Source organism: Sturnira hondurensis, unplaced genomic scaffold (assembly GCF_014824575.4).
Source record: "Sturnira hondurensis isolate 20B ecotype Veracruz unplaced genomic scaffold, ASM1482457v3 Scaffold0012012, whole genome shotgun sequence".
Taxonomy (NCBI): Eukaryota; Metazoa; Chordata; class Mammalia; order Chiroptera; family Phyllostomidae; genus Sturnira; species Sturnira hondurensis.
In genome coordinates this window covers 2,632,822-2,657,797 of record NW_028084643.1, presented here as the reverse complement: position 1 = coordinate 2,657,797, position 24,976 = coordinate 2,632,822, and the positions used below count along the sequence as shown (strand labels likewise).

General features: G+C 35.9%; 1 long non-coding RNA gene across 1 annotated transcript in view; it reads left to right on the top strand.

The window, feature by feature from the left end:
• LOC118996970 (uncharacterized) overlaps window positions 1-24,976 on the top strand; it is a 164,036-nt gene that overhangs the window by 92,302 nt on the left and 46,758 nt on the right. Inside the window, exon 2 of the long non-coding RNA XR_005068577.1 lies at window positions 3,671-3,703. This is a non-coding gene — a long non-coding RNA (uncharacterized LOC118996970). The remainder of the gene's footprint in view (window positions 1-3,670; window positions 3,704-24,976) is intronic.

Here is a 24,976-nt window from a genome sequence, read left to right as displayed (position 1 = left end):
GTCCCATCCGTTAGTTTCATGCTTCATCTGAAGTGTTTCCCATGCCTCTTGCTCTGCTTTCTGGATGCACATCTTCACTAGGGCCACACAGTGCAGCTTCTACGGGCAAGTCCCATCCTAGTTTCCACAGTTAAAGCCTTTTTCATCTTCTGATGTTTAAGAATTTCTCATAAAACCTGTCCCCCAAAATGGTTTAAATAACCTTTTGAAGACAAGTAAAATATAGAACTAAACCTAGTAAGGTATTCCTCGATGTGTAAAAACCACTTTCTGCCCCAGTGTGACCATGTTAAATATGTTTCTAAGAATTTTCTTATCTCAGTTTTCTGTTAGAGGAATTTTTCTGACATCTTGTTTATTAATCATGTTAAGTCCTTAATTCAATAATCCGGTATAGTGGTGGGATAACATCACTAATCCAATGATGCCACATACATTAAATAGGAAAGTATAATGACTCAATCCAGACTTAAGACTTGGTAACTTAAATAAAGAACTGATGGTGTAGAATTTCTTCAGGAATAGAATGAAGAGGTACAATGTCCTTCAGACAAGCGACCAAGCAAAGGTGTGACCAGAGATGCACTGTTCACAAGTTGTAAAATTCTAACTGCGTTCCTTTCAAATTGCATAGAATTAGGTAATTCCTTTCTTCTGATTTTAAAGACTGCCTGAAGTAATATTTTACTGGATTGCAAATTGTTCTGACTCCATTTCATGACTGATAAAATTCTTACATTTGTGTGAGAAAATGTAAGTCCTTGTTCTGTAGCTAATCTGAAACAGAGAGGTCTTGAATTTTTAGTAGAAAAATAGCATGATTAAAAGTATCATTTTGTTCTTTGAAAATAGGCTAGCATAATTAGAGATTTTGGTCACACTAATATTGAAATTAGTTTTTAGATATACTTTATAGGACATATATCTTAATGAAATATTATAAGTTAGTATGTATATGTGTATATAACTACTGATTTATCTATGTTTGGATTTCAAGAGGTATTAATACATTAGTTTAATGTTTTAAACTAAAAATATTAGTTTAATGGTGGTATAATTATAGATATTGTATAACACTGAAGAATGTTTTCTGAGTTATAGGCTTAAACATATCATTATGTTTAATGATATGTTTAATGATATGTTTAAACATATCATTAAACATAGGTGCTTACTTCATAAGCAAAAAGACATTCAAAATTACAATAAACTTATTTATGGGAAACAGAAAGATATAATGGATAGCCTATGGGACTAGGAGTCAGTCATATCTGGGTTCGGTTTTCAGCTTCATAACTTCTGAATTTCATAATCTTGCTTAAGGTCGATTTTTGTGAAAAACAGACTCTGAGATAAAGGCTTTATTCAGGATGTTTGCTGAGGAGTGTGTTGGGATCAACATTGTTATAGACGTCCCAAGTAGAAAAGAGCTCCCAGCCTTTGTGCTCCTCTATTGGTCAGTCATGAGATGTGAGCTGCCTGTGGAGAGTGAATGCCCTTGGGTAAGGCAGTTCTCTTTGGCAGAAGGAGGGAAATTCCCAGAGGGCTCAGCCATGAGCCATTAAAAACTGAATAAAGTATTCTGTTTGCATTTTGAAAAACACAACAACAAAACAAGCAAACAAAAAACTTAGGTAAATAAATTAATCCACAGAGCCTCATTTTCCTTATTTATAAAATTGAAGAGACAATGTTATCTTACAGAGTAACGGGATTTTTAAAAAGTGTAAAAAGTACCATACATGGTAGATGTTCAATCTGGCTTCTGAATATTGGAAAATCCTACACAATCACTGCCGAGTTAAGGAGGACAGGACAGGGCTTCCATCCTTCTCTGGGTCGCAGAGATCTGGCAAAGTATAAGTAAGGCAGGCAGGCAGGCGCTTCCCCACCCTCCCTATTATTTAGTGGCTCACTAAATAATATTTTCTGGGGATTAACTTGGCTTTTATTTGTATTTTGGCATTGTTTAAATATAGAATGATTTGGAGGTTTATTTCTGAATGCCCTTATTCTTTCACACATTTAAAATTTTATTTTTGTTTGCCAAAACAAAAAGATAAAGAAAGAAAACATGTTGCTACAAACATCTTACATGTTGGGGTTTCATTTATCATGGGGGACAAGTTTTTCTCCTGTACCTATTAAGAGAAAATAAGTACGTTAAGTATTTGGCATCTATTTTTATATACTTTTTATGCAAAATCAGATGCTACATTCACATAAAAATATGTATGTTTTAGCAAAAGCAGAATTATATTATGCATACTATTTCACAACATATTTTAGTTTATGAGTGTTTCATCGTTATTTTTCTGGGACACATAATATGAATACATTATTTTAATAACTTTAGTGGTCTATTACATTCTATTGTACCATAAAATATCTGGTGGACATTTGGGCTACTTCTATAGGTTTTCACTATTTAAAACAGTGCTAAAATAAGTGTATGAGAAAATTTAATCTTAATGGGTAATGCCAAACTGCATCATATTTCACTAGTAGAAGTTTTATTCCACTTTTGGAGTCGTGGTGAAAATTCCATTATTAGCAACAAAGGTCACAGCCAAGTGTCTACCTGCCATGGAGCAGACCACACTGCATAGGGGCTGAGAACATTCTGTTTTCAGTAAAGAGAGACTGTGGTTGAACCAATCACCCAATGTGCAATAGTGGCATTTAATTAAAATAGAGGCTCTTGACAGTGAGCTCATAAATAGATTTTCAAGTCTGATAGACTTGGGTTTAAATCTTGACTCTGATACTACTATTACTTACTTTACAGTGGTAGTATATATGTTCTATTAAAAGATGTTTAATTCACATACATCTATATGTAATATGCATGTAAGTCATACACATGTCACCCTGATTATGTCATGCTTGCCATACAGCAAATATAAGGTATATTATTATTATTGTGCTTCTCCAGAATGCATATCTGAGATCTCAACAGGATGTTTTATTTCAGTGTTTTTCTCTGACCTCCTCATTTCTCAAAGAGAACAATAGCTAGAAAATATTGGTTGGGTAAATACTGTATTATCATAATTATAATTTCCCTGAGAAAAGTGTCTTGCTGTTTGAATATTCAGTATCATAATTACAATTTCCATAAGGATTGTAGAACAGTTATTATAAACAACACAATAATCACTTAGTCCATAAGGGAGAACTGATTATTGGGGTAGCAAGGAGGCAAAAGAAGCAAACACTGTGTTCTAATCAGCATTCAAGAGTAGAAATACAGAACCAGAGAATAAGTTATATCTCTTGAAAGACTCTTGTCTAAATTTACTGAAGAATTTTATTATGATGGAAATTTCTATGGGTTGATTAAGTGCTGCCTATATAATGTTTCCTTATATATAATTTAGTTTTATCATTTTTATTAAACATCCCTTCTGTACCTCTACTCATTGCCATCTATAATGGCTGTACCTCCAGAAATTCTAAAAAACAAATCATCACAAATATAAAAAGCACACAATATTCTTAAAACAGTTTAATAGGAGAGTTTCATCAGGGTATTTCTCCTTCCACAGTTAAATGTCTCCTTTGTCAAGGAAAAATAGGTGAAGGGTTTTTTTAATGCTATTTTAACTGTGTTGCCTTAATTGGCTTTCACTGAAATTTTCTTTTTCTTACTGTCTTTTTAATTTTTTAGGTGAGATGAGCAAAACAGAATGCAGCTTTCAAGGTTGGTACTTTTCATGGTGTTCTAAAGCCTCTCATTAGTATGAAACAGAATATGAAAGAAGCAGAGCAAAATATGTCCTTAGCTTTTCACAGATAGTGATTAGAGGATGTTATATTTTTTATTTTTCTCACTCATGGATGGAAAAGTACAACATAGACTATAACAGAAAGCAATATAGCAATAAAACATAATACCTCATTTAATCCTTAGCAAAACTGTGAAATTAGAAATATTCAGTATTTCCCCCTGTCTCCATCATCCATTCATCATTCCACTATCCACCACTTACATTTTTCAGTTAGTATTTATCACGCACATATTGTGTGCAAGGCCTTGTCATCAGATTTCCTTATATTCATACATTTTTTGGCTGACCTTCCCCATATTCCCAATCCCACACCTGTTTCCAGCCCTTCTTGCTGTCTCTGACAATAAACCTTCACCAACTATGACAGGTCTTCAATTTAACTTGCCATATCTGATAAATGACTTGTGTTTCCACCACATTGCTCAGCTAATATGTATTCAGATATGTCTACTCCCAAGTAATTGAGGCAAAGAGAAAATCATCAGTGTGATAACAAGGAAAGGACTCCTCTCCATATAATAATGAACTGTGTAATGTCTTCCACTATTGTGTGATGTATATTATTATATAAAGATTATTATCATGCATTTAGTTCTATATTTGTATATAGCAATCTGCATCAGTTACCCTTCCTAAAAATTCTAGCGCACCGGTCTTCTTTTTCTGTACCTTTTAAGCAATCTTAAGACTTTATGAAGAATAGGTTTGTTAGTACCATAAATCTGAAGACAAGGAAAGCATTCCAGACACACATGGAATGTCTTTTTACAAGAATGTCAGTGGTAGACTCAAGCAAACATCACGGTGCCTGTTAAATCAAAATTAATAACAGAGTACTTATAGTAACGTAAGGTTAAAAATATTGTTTTTATGTTGGGGAGACTGCAGGATGGTGAGAGAGAGGAAATCTTTCTGAAAGGTTGAAAGTCATTCTTCTTGGCAATAGAAGTGATAGGAAATCTGAAGGGCAGAATGGGAGAGCAGTGTAAAGGGATAGAACCAAAGTCCTTTTGTTTTGGAGGGATCTGTAGAGTTGTGTGTGTGTGTGTGTGTGTGTGTGTGTGTGTGTGTGTGTGTAGTATCAGAGTAGCTGAGGAAAGACCGTCCTTCCTTAACTGAGACTGCCCAGTGACTTCAGACCAGGTCATCATGAAGCAAAAGCCATCTAGAAGCTGCCTCTTGGTGCTGGAGCTCATAGTGAGCGCAAAGGTGATGGATCTGAGTGAAAGATCCCATCTTGTTTGACTTTTTTGAGAGAGGCACCTGATACTCCAAAGCCCACTAGATTGATGATGTAAGGAAGGGAGCTTGGCAAGCTTCACATACAAGGCCCTGAATTCATTTTGACATATATCCTGGAAATTATGTAAACATGTCAGACTTAGACTTTCTGATGTAGTGAAGAAAATGACACTGGTAAGTTGATGTCATAAAAATTGTCAGTTATGTCATAACCTAAGTAAAACAGAATAGCACTAAAAATTCTTAACCTGGCTTCTGAGGTAGCAAGATTCAAAACTGAATTTACATGTGAACCCACTGGCTGAAGGGCTTGAGGCTCTGCAGGTTCCATCTACAAGAATCATAAACATCACCAGGTTGAAATGGAATTATGGCCTCCACACTGAATTCCACAAATACATGACAAAGCTTTATTATGTTCAATTTTGTAAAAGCACAGTGGTTAAGGAAAAAATAGAAAAAAGAACCTGATGGCTCCGGACCCACCTCCAAGAAATACTTAAATATTTGATTGAAGCAGCCCACTTTAGAATCTGCCTGCGACACTCGGTTTATCCCTCCAGTGTCCCCTGGGTGCTCTGCACACATGTTTATGCTCTACATAGATGTTTTCAGTGGCTTTTGTTAGATAGTCTAGGTATGCCCAGGCCCTTTTCATGAAAGGATATAGGAATGACAGATTTTTATATTTAAAAGCACTTCTTCAACTATTTCTCACTTTAGTTATTTTTTTAAAAATAATAAAACTCAATAGTATTGAATAGTATAGATTACTATTGAATAGTATGCAGGGGTTAAGCATACTATTCAAGACCATGGCGTTCACTAGAGACCAAGTGGGGACCACAATCACATCACTTAACTTCCTCCTTGACTTGCTTGGGCTTTCTCAGACTATTTGGTGAAGAAGACAGGAAGGTCTTTTATGGGGATGAAAACTTCCTGAAACACTGCAATCTATACCAGCTTGTTGTATGAATCTCTTATGTATCACTTGTCTTGTTGAGCACTTCTTAAATGTTCTTACTTTCTAGACTATATCATGACTTCCATATGGCAAGAGCTCATGGTTACCATTTCTTTGTATATTCACCACATGTATAAGGTTCCGAGTAAATATTGTGCAGTTTATTTTGATTCTAAACCTTGTGAGAAACACTAAGCCCCTACATCCCTTTCAGCTCAGTAAATTCCATTAACATTATTTTTAAAAGACCTGAGGTGACCAGCAGCGAAAAATAATGTGGTTGTGTTTTGTTTCTGGTTTGGGGTTGGCTGTTTTGATTTTTGTTTGTCAACTCTGCTACAGGATTGGAGGAATAATATATCAAAAATGAACTCACTGGAATACAGTGTGCTTACATATCTGTATATTTTAGAATGTGATGAGGAGAAGGTGGCCATAAAAAAACATTTAAAGGATTTCATTAGCTGAGATTACTTGGGTTTAATGACGTTCAAACTAAACCAACGAAGGGACTGGTGAGGACAGTGAATGTCTGTTGAAATATAAATGTATCTTTGGGTAGATAGTAAGGAGGGCCAAAGGCTTAAATATTGGAATGAATGGACTCATTTTTTAATACAGAAGAAAGCTTACTAATAAGAAAACTAATTTTTATTACAGTTTCTAAATCTAATTTCCTTTTGTCATTCTTGTGTATTTATAAATAAAATGTAGCTTTTGTTTTCATGTCATAGCTGTTTAATATTTTCATACTGGGAGAATTGTGTGTTTGGATTGGAGTACCACAAATTTGGAAGGCTATAAACAACCTACTTTTTCATGCTTCTCTGTAGCCATACAAAGAAGCACAGATTAAATAATTATTCATTAAAGAGAAGTTCCAATGATCAATTAACTTTTTCAAAGGTTATTTTGTCACATTCTATGGTTTTTCAATGAGAGAAATTAAAAAATTAAGGCAGATTGTAGAAACGTTAGTAAATCTGGTCCCAGCCACATATATATACATATACAGCAATAAGGATGGTAATGGACTCAATGTTATGCTATTGATAGAAGAGTTGGGCAGAGCCAGCATGCACAGTGAACAGGGCAATGGATTCGCTTCTAGTTGAATTGAGTGATGAGTCATGTGATTCTTATCAGCATATTATTACTATATTATTATAGCAATAACTGGCTTTTTAAACCATGAAGCTCTGTTCCCTTGATAAAAATAAATGCTAAATTTAAATCTCTTTTAATGTAAACAATTTTGTAATTTACTATAGCTCAAGTCCTGGACTTACCACTTATCTTGAGAAAATAATTTATTCTTTTTTGATTTTTTTCTGGCTTGTTTGCTTATTTGTTGGGTTTTATTTCCCTCATAAAAGAGCTATTTTAGGTGCATGATCCCAATTTCATGTTTGACACAAAGCAGTGAGCTCTGCTACAATTCATAACTATTTTTCTCTTTAAGAAGCTGAGAAATGTATTACCTGTTTTCAAATATCTGTAGTCTTGTGTGGAAGAGAGATGTAATTAAGCCTAAGGCTCCAGGTGATAACAGAAGCCAGAGGCTCCAGGAAACATATCCAGCTGATCGAAGGAGAAAATTTATTGTAAAGTGTATCTGTCCCAAGGCACAGGTAACTTGAGTTTGTCCACAGTAGTGTTTCAAACATAGGCTAACTTTCATATAACAGGGATGAGCTATAGAGAAAACCCTAGCCCTAGGAAGTGGGCTAGGTAAAGTTCCGGGTTCTTCTTTCCTACAGACTGAGTGACGCTATGTCCTGGTTCTACTCCAGATGGGCCAAAACCCCCAGGGAGGCAGCCTGCAATTATTAGTGTAGTAGCTGCAGAGATTATAAGACGAAGCAAAAGCCTTTGACTGTTTTAAGCAGTAAGAAAAACATCAAAAGTAAAATAATAATCTGATCCAAATTTGACCACGGATACAACATTGCAAAAAAATCCAAAGACCCTGCAAGCATTAAGGGTGATGTTCTCACACCTTTTCTCCTGAAGGACTGACTGAGGGCCTACTTCCACTGCAGACCCCATGCTCTCCTAGTTTAACACAAGCAGATGGCCACTCGTATATATCCTTTGCTCAGAAACACCTTTCCTTTCTCTCACCACTCCGGACCAGTGCCAAACTAGGTAGACTTCACACAGGAAGAAGAAGAGGGGAGAAATAAAAAAGGCCAAAGAGGAATTTATGTAACCGTTTATAACATTTCTTGAAAGAACTGCCCCTATATTTTGGCAATAAAGCTTCTTGAACCACCAAAAATAAAAATAAAAAATAAGACCTATGACAAGGGGGAACTTTTACTTCCAAGCTCTGGTCTTTATTCTTTAACTCTGAAATGGAAAGTTAAACCCCCAAACAGGTTGAGAATCCCTAAACACTCTTCACTTCCTAGGACCTCATATTCTCCCTGCCCTTCCCAGCTGAGCTTTCTCCCGAGTCCCTTCGATGGCACTCCTCCTCACCAGCTACCTCTGTGTTTGGCCCCCACCTGGGCCAGCAGTAACTGGCTATTTTTAGAACAGGGCTGTGGCTCCTGGATTTTATTTATCCAGATGTTGGAGATTTCCTTTCTGGTAATGGCCCTTGTATCCCCGCACCTCCTATTTGAAAACAGGAACTGCGTCTGTAGCCCAGATTCAGCTCTTAGCTTTCAACCATACTTCTATTGGCCATCCAATACCTAAGCAATCAATTCCAGTTATTAATTCCAATTAAGTTTTTACATTCTGATCCAACTGGCTTTTCTAATCTTCACTCCTGATCTTCCTCTAGTGATCTCCCCTTTTTCACCTATGCTAATCTTTTCACATTGCCTCTTTTAAGAATGCCCCTCTTCTCTGCATACACTGGCTGTGTGACCTGAAATATCTCCTGCTCCTCTGTGAAATCTTTCCATATTCCCTTACTCAAATTTAGACAGGAACTCCTGTGTGTTCCCAGGACATCTGGCTCATCCTTCTACCAGAACACATAACATGTTGTGTTATAATTTATGTCTTTGTGAGTTTATTTTCCCTACTTGTTTTCTCCAATAAAAGCATCCTATTCTTTTTGGTACTCACAGTATCTACCATAGTGTGTGATTCACAGCAAGAACCCAATAAATGCTATCTCGATGAGTAAAATAAATAAGTAAATGAATGAAAATATGTTACTACAGCATGTGCCATTTAAACAACGATCTAAAGATTAGTCATTAAACAGAGAAAGCTCTGGTTGGCATCTTGAACATCTGGACAATTGTAATGTAAAATATTTACTTAGGAGGCAAAAAGATGGTCTCTTTTCCTGTGAAGATAGGGAAGAATTTTTGTTCTAAGGAAAATTACATTGAAAAGAAAATAACTGTCTACAGTAAGAGAGACTAAGCTTATATCTTTGGGGGCATTCTCTTGGGGTTTTTTTATATATTACAAGAGTGAGCAAGATTTACAGCAAGCAGCTAGTGTGATGATGTTGCCAGAGAGCTAACAAAGAGGAAGATTAGACAGTTGTAGAAAATGGCAGGTGCCTTGGCAGATTTCACGTCTTAGACATTAAACAGAACAAAGTGATGCTGTTTTCTGAGGACCACCAGAAGTGCTCGATGTCAGCTTCACCAGTATGGTGCTGTTTTGACTGTGGTGTTCATCTTTCCTCGGGTCCTGGTTATAAAGCAATATAGAGGAAGAATAAAGAAAACAGCAGTAGATGGTATTCAGAACAGAGAGACACCATTTGAAATGAAACCAACCCCTTGGAAAAAAGGAATGAAAACTTTAATTCCTAGTCAGTCACTTACAATATATCCTTTGCTGTCAGAGAGGAGAATCTCTCCTAGTGTAAAGCATCTCAAAGTCATCTTCAGAGGATGTCGGCATTGTACAACTCACTTTATAATTCATTCTCTTGGGGAGCTAGAATTATTATTTTAAGATAGAAAAGAAGTGAAGTGGGTGATTTTGCTCCCGATGATGCACATGACCACCAAAGGTCAAAACCATCTTTATTCACCCAAAGAGCAAATACAGAAAACACTTCACATGTTTGTGCCAGATGAACATAGTTACAACAAATATTTAATCGTTTGAGCCTTCTTGACCAAAAAGGTGACTTCAAAAAAGTTTAGTTGGAGATGAAGGCAAAGCTGGGAACATAGAGTGTGCCTAGGCTGGAAGAGAAACACAAAGCAAGGAGGCAGGCATAGGTTATATAATAGAGAATGGTCTGGATTTGGAAAGGAAGAAAGGAAAGAACCATTTCTTAGCACTACTGAGTGCTGATCATTGTGCTGGTGGCTTTGCAAATAATACATTATTGTATATCTTTGTCTAGTGTGATGATATTTTAATAAAAATAACCGTGCAAATAGCATAGAACAGTATTGTAGATAAAAACTGAACCTATATAAAGCATTAATGTATGTAGAAGAGTTCTCAGTATATACTATAAAAATTCAAACAGCAATTCATATAGTTAAATTTACTTTCAGGTTTGGGAGCCACGTCCACAAATCCAAATTGTCTGTAGGAGAAAAGGCTGAGCATACAAAACGGTACAAGAACTCACTAGCCTTCAACATATACACATAAAACATTACCTCATATATTTTAAGCAAATGCTAATTATTATATAATATAATACTTAAAAGTGTTCATCTGCTTAAATCTACACACAAAATAATGTCAACCTTAAAGATATCTAATGGATATAGAACAGACATCTCAGAAACTGATCATTGAGACAAGAGTAGGAATTATTTTAATGTGCAGTTTGTCTTAAATGAAGTATTTTCTTCTTCAAATAAACATATCCACAAAGTACTGTCTAACTTGTGAATGATAGTGAATCTACTGATTGATTGGTGGGGAGTATTAATCTGAGCTTGTCAAAGGACAAATAGTAATAAAGCCCTGGTGTTTCACCTTTTATAACTTTTAGTACTAAATTCTTTCATATTTCTAAAGAAAACCAAAACTCTGTTGGTGTGGCTGTTACCTGAAGGTTTGCTATTAGGAACCAAGGATATGTCAGAGATGTGTCCTGTATTGGCCCAAACTGATTTAATTCCCAGCAGAAAGAATATACACTGCCCCTTCCTGGTAAGCAATTACAAATTCGATCTGTTTTTCTGGTTTTATCATATGTTGTTCCTCCTCTCCATTTTCTTACCTTTTCTTTAATTTTTCTTCCAAAAGTACTGTTACTTATGTGTCATGGCTATTTCACTTATTTATTTGAGAGTCAATGAAGCATAAGCTCTGGAGATTCTGTCTGGGACTTCATTCCAGTTTTTTAACCATTTGTCTTTGGACAGGTTGCTTAAAATCTCTAAATCTGAGTTTCTTTGTCAATAAAACAAAGGATACATTCTAAGAGTTTCATGAATATTAAGAAGGATGATATGTTTCTCTTGAGAAATGTGCAATAAATAATAATTGGCATTATCATTATCATTATATGATTATGCTGATGTAAGGTTAGAGATGTGTAAACTGAATTCCAAACTGCTTAACTTTCTCTGTACTTCAACCATATGCATATGCAGTTCCTTTCCATCTTTTGCTCGGATGCTGGGAGAATTGGAACCAAATTACTGCTGTCAGACTGACTGAAAAGAAAAACTGTTCAAAACACTTGTTTATCATCTTAGCTACTAGAATTCTTAGAGTCCAATTCAAAGAAAGGTGACTTTTCTTACAGGCTTAGTTCCTCTGATTTTTCTATTATTCATTTTTTGTTCTTGGTTTATCTGTGATTGTACAGTTTTCATTTGTATTTGACTTCTGTGTTCCCAGAAGCCCTTACGTTAAGCCCTCCCCTCCCCGACCCGCACCTCTCTAGGGGAATCTAGAGCTTCTAGGGAATGATCCACTGAGCTAGTCTACTCCACTTTTATGGGGACATATTAAAAATGCATATTCCCATACCTGGCCCTAAAGATTCTCATTCTGTAGATCAGGGTGAGGCCAAAAGTCTTTATTTCTTTAGCAAGTACTGTTTATCCATTCAGATTTAGCTGATATTCTACCACTTTTGAAGAAGCAGTGGCCTGTGTAGTACAATAGTAAAGAGATAGAAATGAGTCCATCTACTAAAGCAGATCCAGTCATTCTCTGTGTGACTTTAGAAAACCACTCAACCTATCTAAGGTTCAATTTCTTCATTTTTAAAAGATGTAGGAATCTATAAATTTCTGTTCTACATAAATAATAAAGTTGCTATACAAATAAATGAAATAATATGTGTAACTGGAAGAAAAATGCATGTACTAATTAAATGATCATCTAGTTTCAAATTCTAGGAAAGAAGCAATATGAGTTTTAAAATTTATTTTTATTGTATATTTTTTGCATTACTATTTATCTCCTTCATACCCCCCTCTCCCCACAATCACCACATGGTTGTCTATGTCCATAAGTCTTTTTTTTCCTTTTCACTTAATCCTCCTACCTCCCTCATCTCCCCACTATTGAGAACTGTCAGTCTGCTGTCCATCTATGAGTCTGTCTCAGTTCAGTTAGTTCATTAGATTCCACATATGAGTGAAATCATATAGTACCATATATTGCCATGTATAATGCACACTTTTTGCTGAACTTTTCAGGGAAAAATAAGGATGTGCATTATACATGAGTATAATGATTACATACCATGGGTACAATAACTCCATGTATAATATGCACAAAAACAAGGGTACATATTATACACAGCAAATATATGGTAATTATTTTTCTCTGACTGACATTTCACTTAGCATAATGTCCTCCAGGTTCATCCATGCAGTCCAAAGGGTAAAATTTTCTTATCTTTTTATGGCCCACTAGTATTCCATTGTATAAATGTCCCGTAGTTGTTTTGTCCAGTATTTACTGATAAACACTTGGGCTGCTTCCATAACTTGGTGATTGTAAATAATGCTGCAGTGAACATAGGGGTGCTTATATTCTTTTGAGTTAGTGTCTTGGGTTTCTTTGAATAAATTTCCAGCAGTGGAATTGTTGGGTCAAAAGACAGTTCCATTTTTATTTATTTATTTTATTTTTTTTCAATTTATTTATTTAATTATTTTTCAAGTACAGTTTTCTGTCTATTACTCCCATCCCATCCCACCCCCAACCTCCCCCCTCCCTCCCATTTCCACCCTTCTCAGTTGTTGTCCATGTATCCTTTATATAGATTCCTCTAAATCCCTCCCTTATTTCCCCTGAAATTCTCTCCCCTCTTCCCTCTGGTCACTGTCAGCCTGTTCTCTATATCAGTGTCTTTGGTTATATTTTGCTTGCTTGTTTGCTTTGTTGTTAACTTCCTGTTAGAGGTGAGATCATATGGTATTTGTCCTTCAACACCTGGCTTATTTCACTCAGCATAATGCTTTCCAGTTCCATCCATGTTGTTGCAAAAGGTAGGAGCTCCTTCTTTCTTTCTGCAGCATAAAATTCCATTGTGTATATGTACCATAGTTTTTTGATCCATTCATTTACTGACGGGCACCTAGGTTGCTTCCAACTCTTGGCTATTGTAAATTGTGCNAAGAACTCACACGACTTCACTCTAAGAAGACAACTAACCCAATTAAAAAATGGGGAAAGGACTTGAACAGACACTTCTGCAAGGAGGACATACAGAGGATCCAGAGACACATGAAAAGATGCTCAATATCACTAGCTATCAGAGAGATGCAAATTAAAACTACAATGAGATACCACTTTACACCGGTGAGAATGGCTATCATAAACAAAGCAATAAATAACAAATGTTGGAGAGGGTGTGGGGAAAAGGGGACTCTGGTCCACTGTTGGTGGGACTGCAGACTGGTACAACCATTATGGAAAACAGTATGGAATTTTCTCAGAAAACTAAAATTGGACTTGCCTTTTGACCCAGCAATTCCACTGCTGGGATTGTATCCTAAGAACCCTAAGACAGTTCCATTTTTAATATTTGCGGTATCTCCATACTGCTTTCCATAGTATGCACCAACTTACATTCCTACCAATAGCACAAAAGTGGTCCCCTTTCTCCACATCCTCACCAGCACTTGTTGTTTGTTGATTTATTAACCATGGCCATTTTGACTGTTGTGAGGTAGTATCTCATGGTGATTTTAATTTTCATTTCTCTGATGATTAGTGACATTGAGAATCTTTTCATATATCTGTTGACCATCTGTATGGCCTCTTTGGAAAAGTGGCTATTCAGTTCCTTTGCCTATTTTTAAAATTGGATTGTTTGTTTTTTGGTATCAAGTTTTATAAGTTATTTATAAATTTTGCATATCAACCCCTTACCAGATGCATCATTGGCAAATATATTCTCCCATTCTGCAGGTTGTCTTTGTATTTTGTTGATGATTTCTTTTGCTGTGTGAAAACTTTTTAGTTTGATGTAGTCCTGTTAGGTAAGATAGCTAGTAAACTAAGGCAGGGAGGAGGAGGGAGACATGTCTCAACCACTGACTCAGTAGTCCTGAGCCCTGTCCCATAAGATTTCTGAGTGTTCCCAAAATTGCAAGCAGGGATAAGGCAGGAGGAGGGGTGTCCTTGAGACTCTGTGCTGGAAAAGTTGAGACTCTGTAGCAATTTCATTACCCAAGACAAAGATCCTTTACTAGCTGAGAAAGTCTTTGTAGCTCTAAATTACTCCCAAGATTTAGAAGGGGAAGAAGGAGGGGGAATTTAGAAGCTGACTGTTATAAAACCTTTGAACCTCAATAGTCAGCACACTCAGATTAACTGAGTGCTCCCTTGTAGCCTTTGGTTTAAGTGTGTAGAACAAACTTACTAACAACTTTATTTCCTCTGTAAGTGGGACATTCGTACTAGCCAGGTGCCTGCTTGCAGCTTTATGCTCCTATGTGTTTCATAAATAAACTTGCTATTCCATTTCCACCATACATGCTGTCTCTGACTTAAATTCATTTCTTGCAAGCAAGGCAAGAACTGAGGAACAAGCTCTGGGTGAGAAGGCCCTCTGATTCAGGTCTCCCACCAGTAACAATCCAATTTGTTATTATTTTTCTTTTGTTTTTTACCTGAGGAGGTATATCAGATAAAATACTGCTATGCACGATGTCTGAGATTTTACTGCCCATATTCTATGCTTTTTATGGTTTCAGGTCTAACATTTAAGTTTTAATTCATTTTTGATTTATTATTTTGTAGGAAGTGGTCTTGTTTCATTTTTTTCTGTGCATGTTATCCAATTTTCCCAACACCATTTATTGAATAAACTATCTTTAGCCTACTGTAGCAATCAGACAAGAAGAAGAAAGAAAAGGCAATCAAATTGGAAAGGAAGAAGTAAAACTGTCTTTATTTGCAGATGACATGATACTGTACATAGAGAGCCCTAAAGATTACACCAAGAAACTACTGGAATAGATAAATGAATTCAATAATGTAGCAGGATAGAAAATTAATATTTATAAATCAGCTGCATTTTTATATGCCAATAATGAACCATCAGAAAGGGAACTTAAGAAAACATTCCCATTCATGACTGCTTCAAGAAGAATAAAATATCTGGGGAAAAAAGCTAATCAAGGATGTAAAAGACCTGTGCTCAGAAAAATTATAAAACACTGGAAAAAGAAACTGAAGATGATATAAGTAAGTGAAAGCACATACCGTGTTCATGGATAGGAAGAATTAACATAATTAAAATGTCTATACTACACAAAGCAGTCTGTTGATTCAATCTAATTCCTGTCAAGATACCTATTTCACAGAAGTAGAACAAATATTTCTAAAAATTTATATGGAACCACAAAAGGCCCCACATAGCAACAGTGATCCTGAGAAAGAACAAAGTTGGAGCAATCACAGTAATATCAAACTGTACTATTAGTCCATAGTAATCAAAACAGCATGGTAAGGCATAAAAAACTGACACATAGATCAATGGGACAGAATAAAAAGCCCAGAAATATACTCACACATTTATTATCAATTAATATTGGACAAGCAAGCAAGCACATCCAATGGGCTAAGCTAGTTTATTCAATAAATGGTGCTGGCAATGTGAATTTGTAAAGGCAGATAGTATCTTTAGTTTGAAAATCAAGACTCTGTAGCTGGGATCCCTGACTGCTTCAGATAGACATAGGGGGTCTGAACTACTGTATTGAATTGCAGGCACGAGTCAGGGGATTGTGAAATCAGTGCGACAATGCCTCCAGAATTTTAAAAACAGACTAAAATAGAGAAAATGGAATGGGATAGAATAACAAATTATAGAACAGGAGAGGAAAGACAAAACAGGGCAGGGCAGAGCAGGACGGTGCAGTATGAGATAGGATAATACAGGATAGAAGAATATCAAAGAACATAGCCCACAGGAAGAAGTTTAAAATAAGATGTCTAATACTTAAGCCTACTTGTTTTTGTGCAACCCTGTATCCTCACCCTGTATATTCTGTCTTGTGTTTAGAGATCATACTTAGGAATGGGGGAGGTGAGGTAGTGGCCAATGGGGGCTATGGGGATGGGGGTGCAAAGCAGGGCAGCCAGCAGACAGCATCTATAGATGGGATTGTGTGAAGAAATCAGAAATATAAAGGGGAAGGACAGGACAGTATATGCATTCCTGGTGCCTTCAAAACTCTTGTGGAAGGCACTAGACTTCTGAAATCATGTAAAAAGAATTTCTGGAGCCATTTATTTGGAAGTTTTTTTTAAAGAATGGTTCTTATAAGCTGAGGGTGGTGGCAAGCAGTTCATGTGTTCAAGGTTTGTAAACTATCTAACACACTACAAAGGGAGCACTTTGCAGGTAATTAGGAACAAATTCCTAATTACCTCTACAGTAACCAAAGTCTTGGGTTCTAACAAAGGATGGAATCTTTCTCTGTCTATTCTTTTGAAGAGTGCTCTAACATCTGAAAGTGAGCCTTAAAACTCTTGTTTGCCTATGCTTAATAACTAGGTATAGTTGCAATACTGATTAGTATGTACTAATTTAATGTACTATGTATTAATTAGTATGTATTAATCTAACCACTAATTTAGTGGTTAGATTAATAAGCACCATATTGTGAGTTTATATTTTGGGCTAAGTTTTGTGCTAAGTAGGTTGCAATTATAGTCTTTTGTTTTTCTAGAACCCTAGGGGAAAAGTTGTACTGTGTACATTGCATAGATGATTTTTTTGAAGCTCAAAGAGATTAAATGATTAACCTTATTCCACATGAATAGCAAGTGACAGCACAAGTCTCAACCAAGTCTCTTACACTTGTAGCTATACTTCACTGCTTAGCTTCTAGTGTGGACTAATGCTTGTGGACTGCTCTGGAAAAGTCATTGCCATATAGGGCATTGGTTTAAAGAGAGAAGCATGCCTGCAGACAGTCAAGCAATTAAGTCAAACTTAAGAGTATTCTGCATTACCCCACTGCCTCCACTGAAAAGGCTGTGTTTCAACATCTTCATTTTAGAACTGTATGCATTGTGTATTCATTGTCTCTTTTTCTCTCTGTGGATTTTAAAGGGACTTGGGGGAAAATCAACTGATTATTCTTTCCTCTTTTAAATATTAATTTTGCATCACGCTCCACAAATCTACTTGCATTCTGGCATGCAAATGGTAGCGACTGAGATGAAAGGAGCATCCTGTTGCAAATGTACGGTATTTCTGATTGTACAGGGAGTATAGTCAGAAATGAATTGTTTCATCTTTTTGTACTTACAGCGTAATGGTTAGGGCAGGGATGTGAACCAGGGAAGGGAGTCATTGTTCTGGGATCAATTTCCCTTCTTGTTTGTTTTACATTTGGCAATTAAGAAAGTTGGTATTAATTGGATCCATAGATTATGCTACATGGAAGGAAGTATTCCTTGGAGAGAGTATAATACCCTATGGAAAACTTGTTCAGGAATCTATTTGCTGTATGCATCTGTGAGGCCTGAGATGAAAGCATGAGGTGGCTGGAACTGGCTGTCAGACTACAAGCGTCTGGGGGGATTGTTCCCCAGTTATTCCAAACACTGCATGGTAGAAAGCAGTTTGCTCACTCCCTACCCAAGACTGTGATGTCTGCTCTGCAGTCAATACTTTCCAAAGTGGAGTTTTAGATTAGGTGGAGGAGGCAGGCAACAGAACTGATTTTCAAGGGCATCTCAGCACATGAAAATTTGCATTCTGATTCTCTTCCCTCTCCCTAGTGTCTGAGAACAGTCTGGAATTAGCAAGGCTTGACAATATCTAATGAGAATGAACAGACACACAGATTCCCTTTTTGAAACAACTGGATCCAATCTTCACACGACAGGCAAACCAGCCTAAATAGTGTCTTTTTTTTGAGTGAATAAAAAGATTTCCTGGTCTGGAGCCATTGTGTACTAAGAAAGGAGTCAGATAAAGAAGCTGAGCTGCAGGAGTGGCAATAACAGCTGAGATCTGTGGAGTGTTTATATTAAGCCTGACATATGGTCTTCACACCAACCCCATGGCGTAGCTACCACCACTACCAACAACTTCATGTTTTTTAATGAAAATCTTTTGCACAGAATTTGTAGAATCCTTTACTCCATGCAATGTTCTCCTCATTTTTCTACCTGATTTTTTCTTTTTCTTTTTATCAATTATAATTTACATTTAACATTATTTTGTATTAGTTTCAGGTATACAGAACAGTGATAATGGTTAGACAATCATATACTTTACAAAGTGTCCTTCCAGCCACATATTTCCAGTACCCACCTAACCACATATATATAGTTACTATAACATTATTGACCATATTTCCTAAGCTATACACAGTATCTGCATAACTCTTTTGTGACTATCAATCTGTCTGATGTATTTTTAAAAACATTAATATGAAATTACTATAGTCAGCATTGAGTTTGTCTATACAGGATGTTGTAGAATACCAGATGAATAGTACTCATTATTGATTGAAATATCGTTTGCTGTATTTTTCATCATCAGTCTATCTGCTCATGCTAAAAGAAAATCATTATCTAAAGTAAAATATTATCATACAAATATCTGTATCCCAATTCTTACTTATATTAACTGGTTATAATTGTTTACAAACAAAGAGAGGGCTCGATTTTAAAACAATATATTTAATATTATATTTAGAGATGAATATTTGTTATTATAGAAAAAAGTCTATGATGAGTGTCATACACATTGTTCCTAACACAATGTTTACTGTATTAAATTAATCACAACTTGCCATAATGAAATTATATCCCTGAAAGACCAATGAATATCTGCCTGTAAAGTAAAATATTAATTTTGCCCTTAATTTTTGAAGGTGAAAGACTTCTAGAGATTTACACAGTAAAAGGTTGCAGTATATTCTAATTGTTCCTATTCTACAGACGATAAAGTCTATAGATTAAGTAAGCTCAACTCACTTTGCCAGCTTGAAAGACCCATACTGAGAAGTCTTAACATGGAATAGTTAAGAATTGGGAATAGTGTGGGAATTGACTGTGGGAGTGGGGGATGGGATGTGTGGAGAAGGGCAAAGGGGGAAGTTGTAACAACTGTAAAAGAATAAAAATTTTTAAAAATAATTTTAAAGTATTTATTAAAAGTGGCCAAAATGTTAAAAAAATATGTAGTGTCATTGGACCACTTTGATGCATGCATATTTAGGTTATCATAGCCAGAAACAAATATCATTGTGACAGATGTGTGACAGTGAAGACACTTTAACTGCATGGACCAGAGATTTACAATTGATTGTTTCCTTTCAGAGGTAATTTCATAATCTATCATTAAACCAATAGATCTTCCCAGATGCTACAAGTGCTTGAACATCTAACTTAATGCTATAAACACCAACGTGATTTTCTGCAATCTGGCTCTCACATACTCTTTCATTCATATTTATCATTCTTTGCCTGGCAAAACTCACCTGAACAGTAAAGGCTTTCTTGCATACTTGTGTTGCATAATGGTACTCATCCTTGTGGCAATAAATTAAAGTTCTGCTCATACATGTTTCCTCTTCATGCACACAGACACATGCCTTTGCGCAGGCCACATGTCCTGAGAGTACAAGGTGAGTATTATGTGAGTATTATCTGAGTATTATGAGACTTTCTTAGCCTAGGATTTCCATCCTTCACTGACAACACTCCTAGACTTCACTAATCAACATGCGGAACCAAGCTCCATAGAAGTATACAGATCTCTAGAGGCTTCTGTCCATCTGTTGCAGGGAGAAAGGCTCCATATATAATTTTTCAGAAATGCCCTCACTTATTCTTCTCAGGAAAGCTTTTGTTCCCTCGGAAGTGGAAATGGATGTGTGTTTCAGCTGGTGTCTAATACATTTAGACAGAGAATACAAAAATGTTCAGCAGTTTACTTTAGGGGCCAAATGTTCTTTTGGAAAAGAAAACTAATCCAAAACAACACACATCCATATGTATACACACATACACAACAAGGCACATTTGGAGTCTGAAATTTGTAATGAATCCTGGAGCATTCAGAAAAAGGAAGGGATGCAGTATAAAGACAGATAGGCAGAAGTGTAGATGTCTGTGCATTGCACTGATGTGTTTAAAAGATCAGTGTCCTCTGGGCTAACGTGGGTGACTTTCTCTTCTATTAGAGGTAGTATCTTCAGTGTTTCTCCAGATTGTATGTTGGCACCATGATAAGTTAACACAGTTCTCTTAGGATGTGAATTAAATCATGGTAGAAGCTGCTGCATATCATATGGTTCCAATTTGCAGTGTAAATTCAGCAATGCAAAATAGGAAGCTGTTCAAGTTTCGGTTGGCGTTTTATTTTCTATGTGATATCATTAGAGTTTATTTGGCTGCATTTAGCTGCAGACAACATACTTTACATTCAAGTTACAGTGAATTAGAAATTGAAAGGTGTGGAGTTGCATTAAAAGAAATTTTAAAATGAATTTATATATGGTAGAACAATTCATAAAAACAATTGTAAAAAAGTGTTTTTAACTTGTTTGCTATTTGGTCAAACAAAGGGATACAATTTATGTGGTGTCATTATATTGCATTCTGGGTATCAAGGATTTTGAAAGTCACACAAAAAAAGACACCTTGCAAAATATTGCTTTAAAAACTCATTGAACCCTGTTTGTCTTGAGCAGGATTTTTGACATTTCATTTTAATTACTACTGTTTGAAGATTTTTGCATTTATGACTCAAAAAAAATTAAAAGTAAAATTGCATATAGATTTCTGAAGTTTTAGAACTTCTAACACCAATATACAATAACTTAGGTTCTAAAATAGTCCAATGTCATATTTGCTCTGTATTTCTTATATAATAAGCTAAACTTATTTGCATATTTACCATAAAATAAACCAAAATTAATAATAATGAACATCAGTATGGAACATTCTCATATTTCCTAAACCTATTAATATGAACACTATCCCTCCTAAAAAAATGATATAATATTTGAAAAAATGGCACATCTTAATGCTAATCAGAGCTCCTATGATGTGAAAAACATTGAGTATTTGTGTTTTTGTGAGATTTCTTTTTCAAATTACAATCCAGTTTATATTCACATTACGTATAATTTTACAATGTATTTATTTAGAGCCTTGAAGAACACTTATGCTTTTGAGAGTAATGTATTCTAATATTTGAATATTTGAGGGTCAGTGTCATACTTTACATCTAAATTCCTTTAATGGGATATTTCCATAAATGATGATAGTTAAGTACCTCAAGAGAGGAACATCATATAGTAGAAACATCCCTGAGATGCCAGGAGACTTCACACTTCTCTGTAGTAATTCTCAGCACTTGGAACACTTGTGATTACTTGGTCAGTATATATTTTTCCACTCAAGTGGTCTTCCACATTAGATACACATTATTGGAATTACTGAACTTTTAACAAAACAATATTGTTTCCTGAGTGGCACTCTAGAGATTCTTTTATTTAACTTTATATATTACTGTATTTTAAGTATATTTTATTAATTATGCTATTACAGTTTTCCCAGCTTTTTGGCCCCTGTATCCCCACTCCATCCTGCACCCCCATTCCAGCATTCCTCTTCCCATAGTTCATGTCCATGGACTATACATTATAAATTCTTTAGTTTCTCTCTTTCCTATATGCTTCTTAGCCTCTCCCTGTCTATTTTATGCCTACCGATTATGCTTCTTATTCCCTGCCTTTCTCCCTCCATTCTTCCCCTCCCCTTCCTCACTGACAATTCTCCAGGTGATCTCCATTTCTCTGGTTCTGTTCCTGTTCTAGTTGTTTACTTAGTTCTTGTGTCTGGTTTTTTTCAGGTTCAGTTGTTAGATTTTATTGTATTTTTAATTAATCTCAGAGTGGGATCTAGAGATTGAGATTTTCAAAACCTAGTATTCTGGTTTATTATAACATCTAACCAAGAAAATCATGGATTTGACTATAAGTTTAATAGAAGAAGGAACTTGTCTTCCATGAATAACTCAGTCTCTGGCACCAAGTAGACTCTAAGTAAATATCAGATGGATGGGTAGATAGTTGGTTCTTTATAAGTTCTCTTACCTTTATAGAGCTTAGTTTTCAGTATGTATATCAAGAAAGTCGAACAACATACTTCTCTCTTTTATTTATTTTTTATTGTTGTTCATGTATCTCTCTTTCATATGAATTACTTACCTGAGAGCCTGTAGTAATATGCCTTTCCAATCATTGTCTCCTAAATTGAAATAACCTTAATGATAGCAACTAGGAATTTTTTTATTGCAAATGGTAGTGTTTCATCTTTTCCTATGACATTGTATAGATATACCACATCTCCTCTACCCAATTATCTATCAAATGACACTTAGGTTGTTTCCATGTCTTGGCCACCATGAATAATGCTGCAATGAAAATAGAGGTGTGTATATCTTTGCAAATAAATTTTTTAAAGATTTTATATATTTATCTTTAGAGGGGAAGGGAAGGAGAGAGGGAGAGAAATATCAATGTATGGTTGCCTCTCATGTGTCCCCTGCTGGGAACTGGCCTGCAACCCAGGTATGTGCCCTGACTGGGAATCAAACCGTGATACTCTGGTTTTCAGGCCCTCTCTCAATCCACTGAGCTACACCAGCCAGGGCGCAAATAAATATTTTTAAAAATTTCAGGTAGATACCCGGGAGTTACTAGGTCATATGATAACTCTATTCTTAATTTTTTGAGAAACCACCATACTGATTTCCATAATGGCTGTATCAGTTTACACTTTCATCAGCAGCAAATGAGAGTTCCTTCTTCTCCAAGACCTCCTGAATACTTGATATTATTTGTCTTGTTAATAATAGCCATATTGACAGGTGTGAGATGTTATCTCATTGTAGTTTTATTTGTAATTCCTTGACAGCTAGTGAAGTTGAGCATCTTTTTGCATATACTTTTTCATATATTTTCCAATATATTTGCAATTTCTTGCTCTGTCTCTTCTCCTTCTGGCACCCCTGTGATGCAAATGTTGGAATACTAGAGGCTGTTGTAGAGGCTACTTATACTTTTTTTTCTGAACTACCAATAGCCAGCCTAGATTCACAGCATGGCTTCACCTGGGAATTTCCAACCCAGCATAAGGAACAACCCTCTCAGATTGCTTTATAGCTTAGGAAGGGTGCCCCAGGCAAAACACAAGTGATAGCTGTTGTTGGCCTGCATCACCCAGGAAACTCCAAAGCCTGTGCACCCAGTGGACAGCTACAGTCCATGATGGAACACCACCATGATGCACCTACACAGCTGGCCCTCTACAGAGGGCAGGGTTTGGTGGTCAGTAGTCACAGCCAATCCTTGCATCTGACAGGCCAGGGTAAATCCTTCCCATTGACCTGCCAACAGCAACCAAGGCTCACCTATGAGAGGAGGGTGTACTCAGCCCACACAAAGGGTGCACCTCAAATACCCAGCTTGGTTGATAGGGGAGGCTGTGCCACTGGACCCTGCAGGATACGTACTACATTAGGCCACACTATCGAGACAGGAAGTCATAGCAACTCTACCTAATACATAGAAACAAATACAGGGAGGCTGCCAAAATGAGGAGTCAAAGAAACATGGCCCAAATAAAAGAACAGACCAAGCTCCGGAAAACAACTAAACAAAATGGAGATAATCTACCAGATGCAGAGTTCAAAACACTGTTGTAAGGATGCTTAAGGAACTAAGTGAGGACGTCAACAGCACAAAATAGATCCAGTCAGAAATGAAGAATACACTAATTGAAATAGAGAACAGTTTACACGGAAACAACAATTGAGTGAATGAAGCCAAGGAATCAAATCAATGATTTAAAACCAAGAAGCAAAAAAAAACAACCAATCAGAACGAGAAGAAAAAAGGATCCAGAAACAATTGGTATTTTAAAAAGTACCTTTCATTGAGAGAACAGATATTGGTTCCACTTATTTATTATATATTGTAAAATGAAATGGCCTTTTTTCTTGAAAATAAAGGTCAATGTAAACAATTTCATTCAATGCAGAGCAGCAAATGAAAGAATAAAAATAATCTCTAATCCCACCATTCAGGAGTAAACACCATCAATTGCGTGTATATACACAGACACACTTTCCTAATTATGAATAAATGAACAATGTATATGTTTCATTACTTTAAAAAAGTTTTATGCCATTTTACAATCTGCTTTATTCACCTAATCATATCTATATATTTTAGATATGTTTCTAAGTATGTATATATATATACACAAAAGTCTGCATGCACATATGTATATTGGTACATAAATATGTATATGTATGTATATATAATATATATTTTTGAGGTCTGCCCAACCATTGTTAATATAACAAGAATGGTTTGCACAACATTGTTATAACCTGGCAGCCAAAGAAACTGGACTGGAATATTTATTCATGAATAAGGATGGCTTCACTGTGCTAGTAAATAGGTGTGGTAGATGCCATTGAGTAAGAACATGTACCATATAGCCATGAATTCAAAATGACTAAACAAGTAGGGAAACAGACCTGCATCAAAATTTGTGTTAAGCT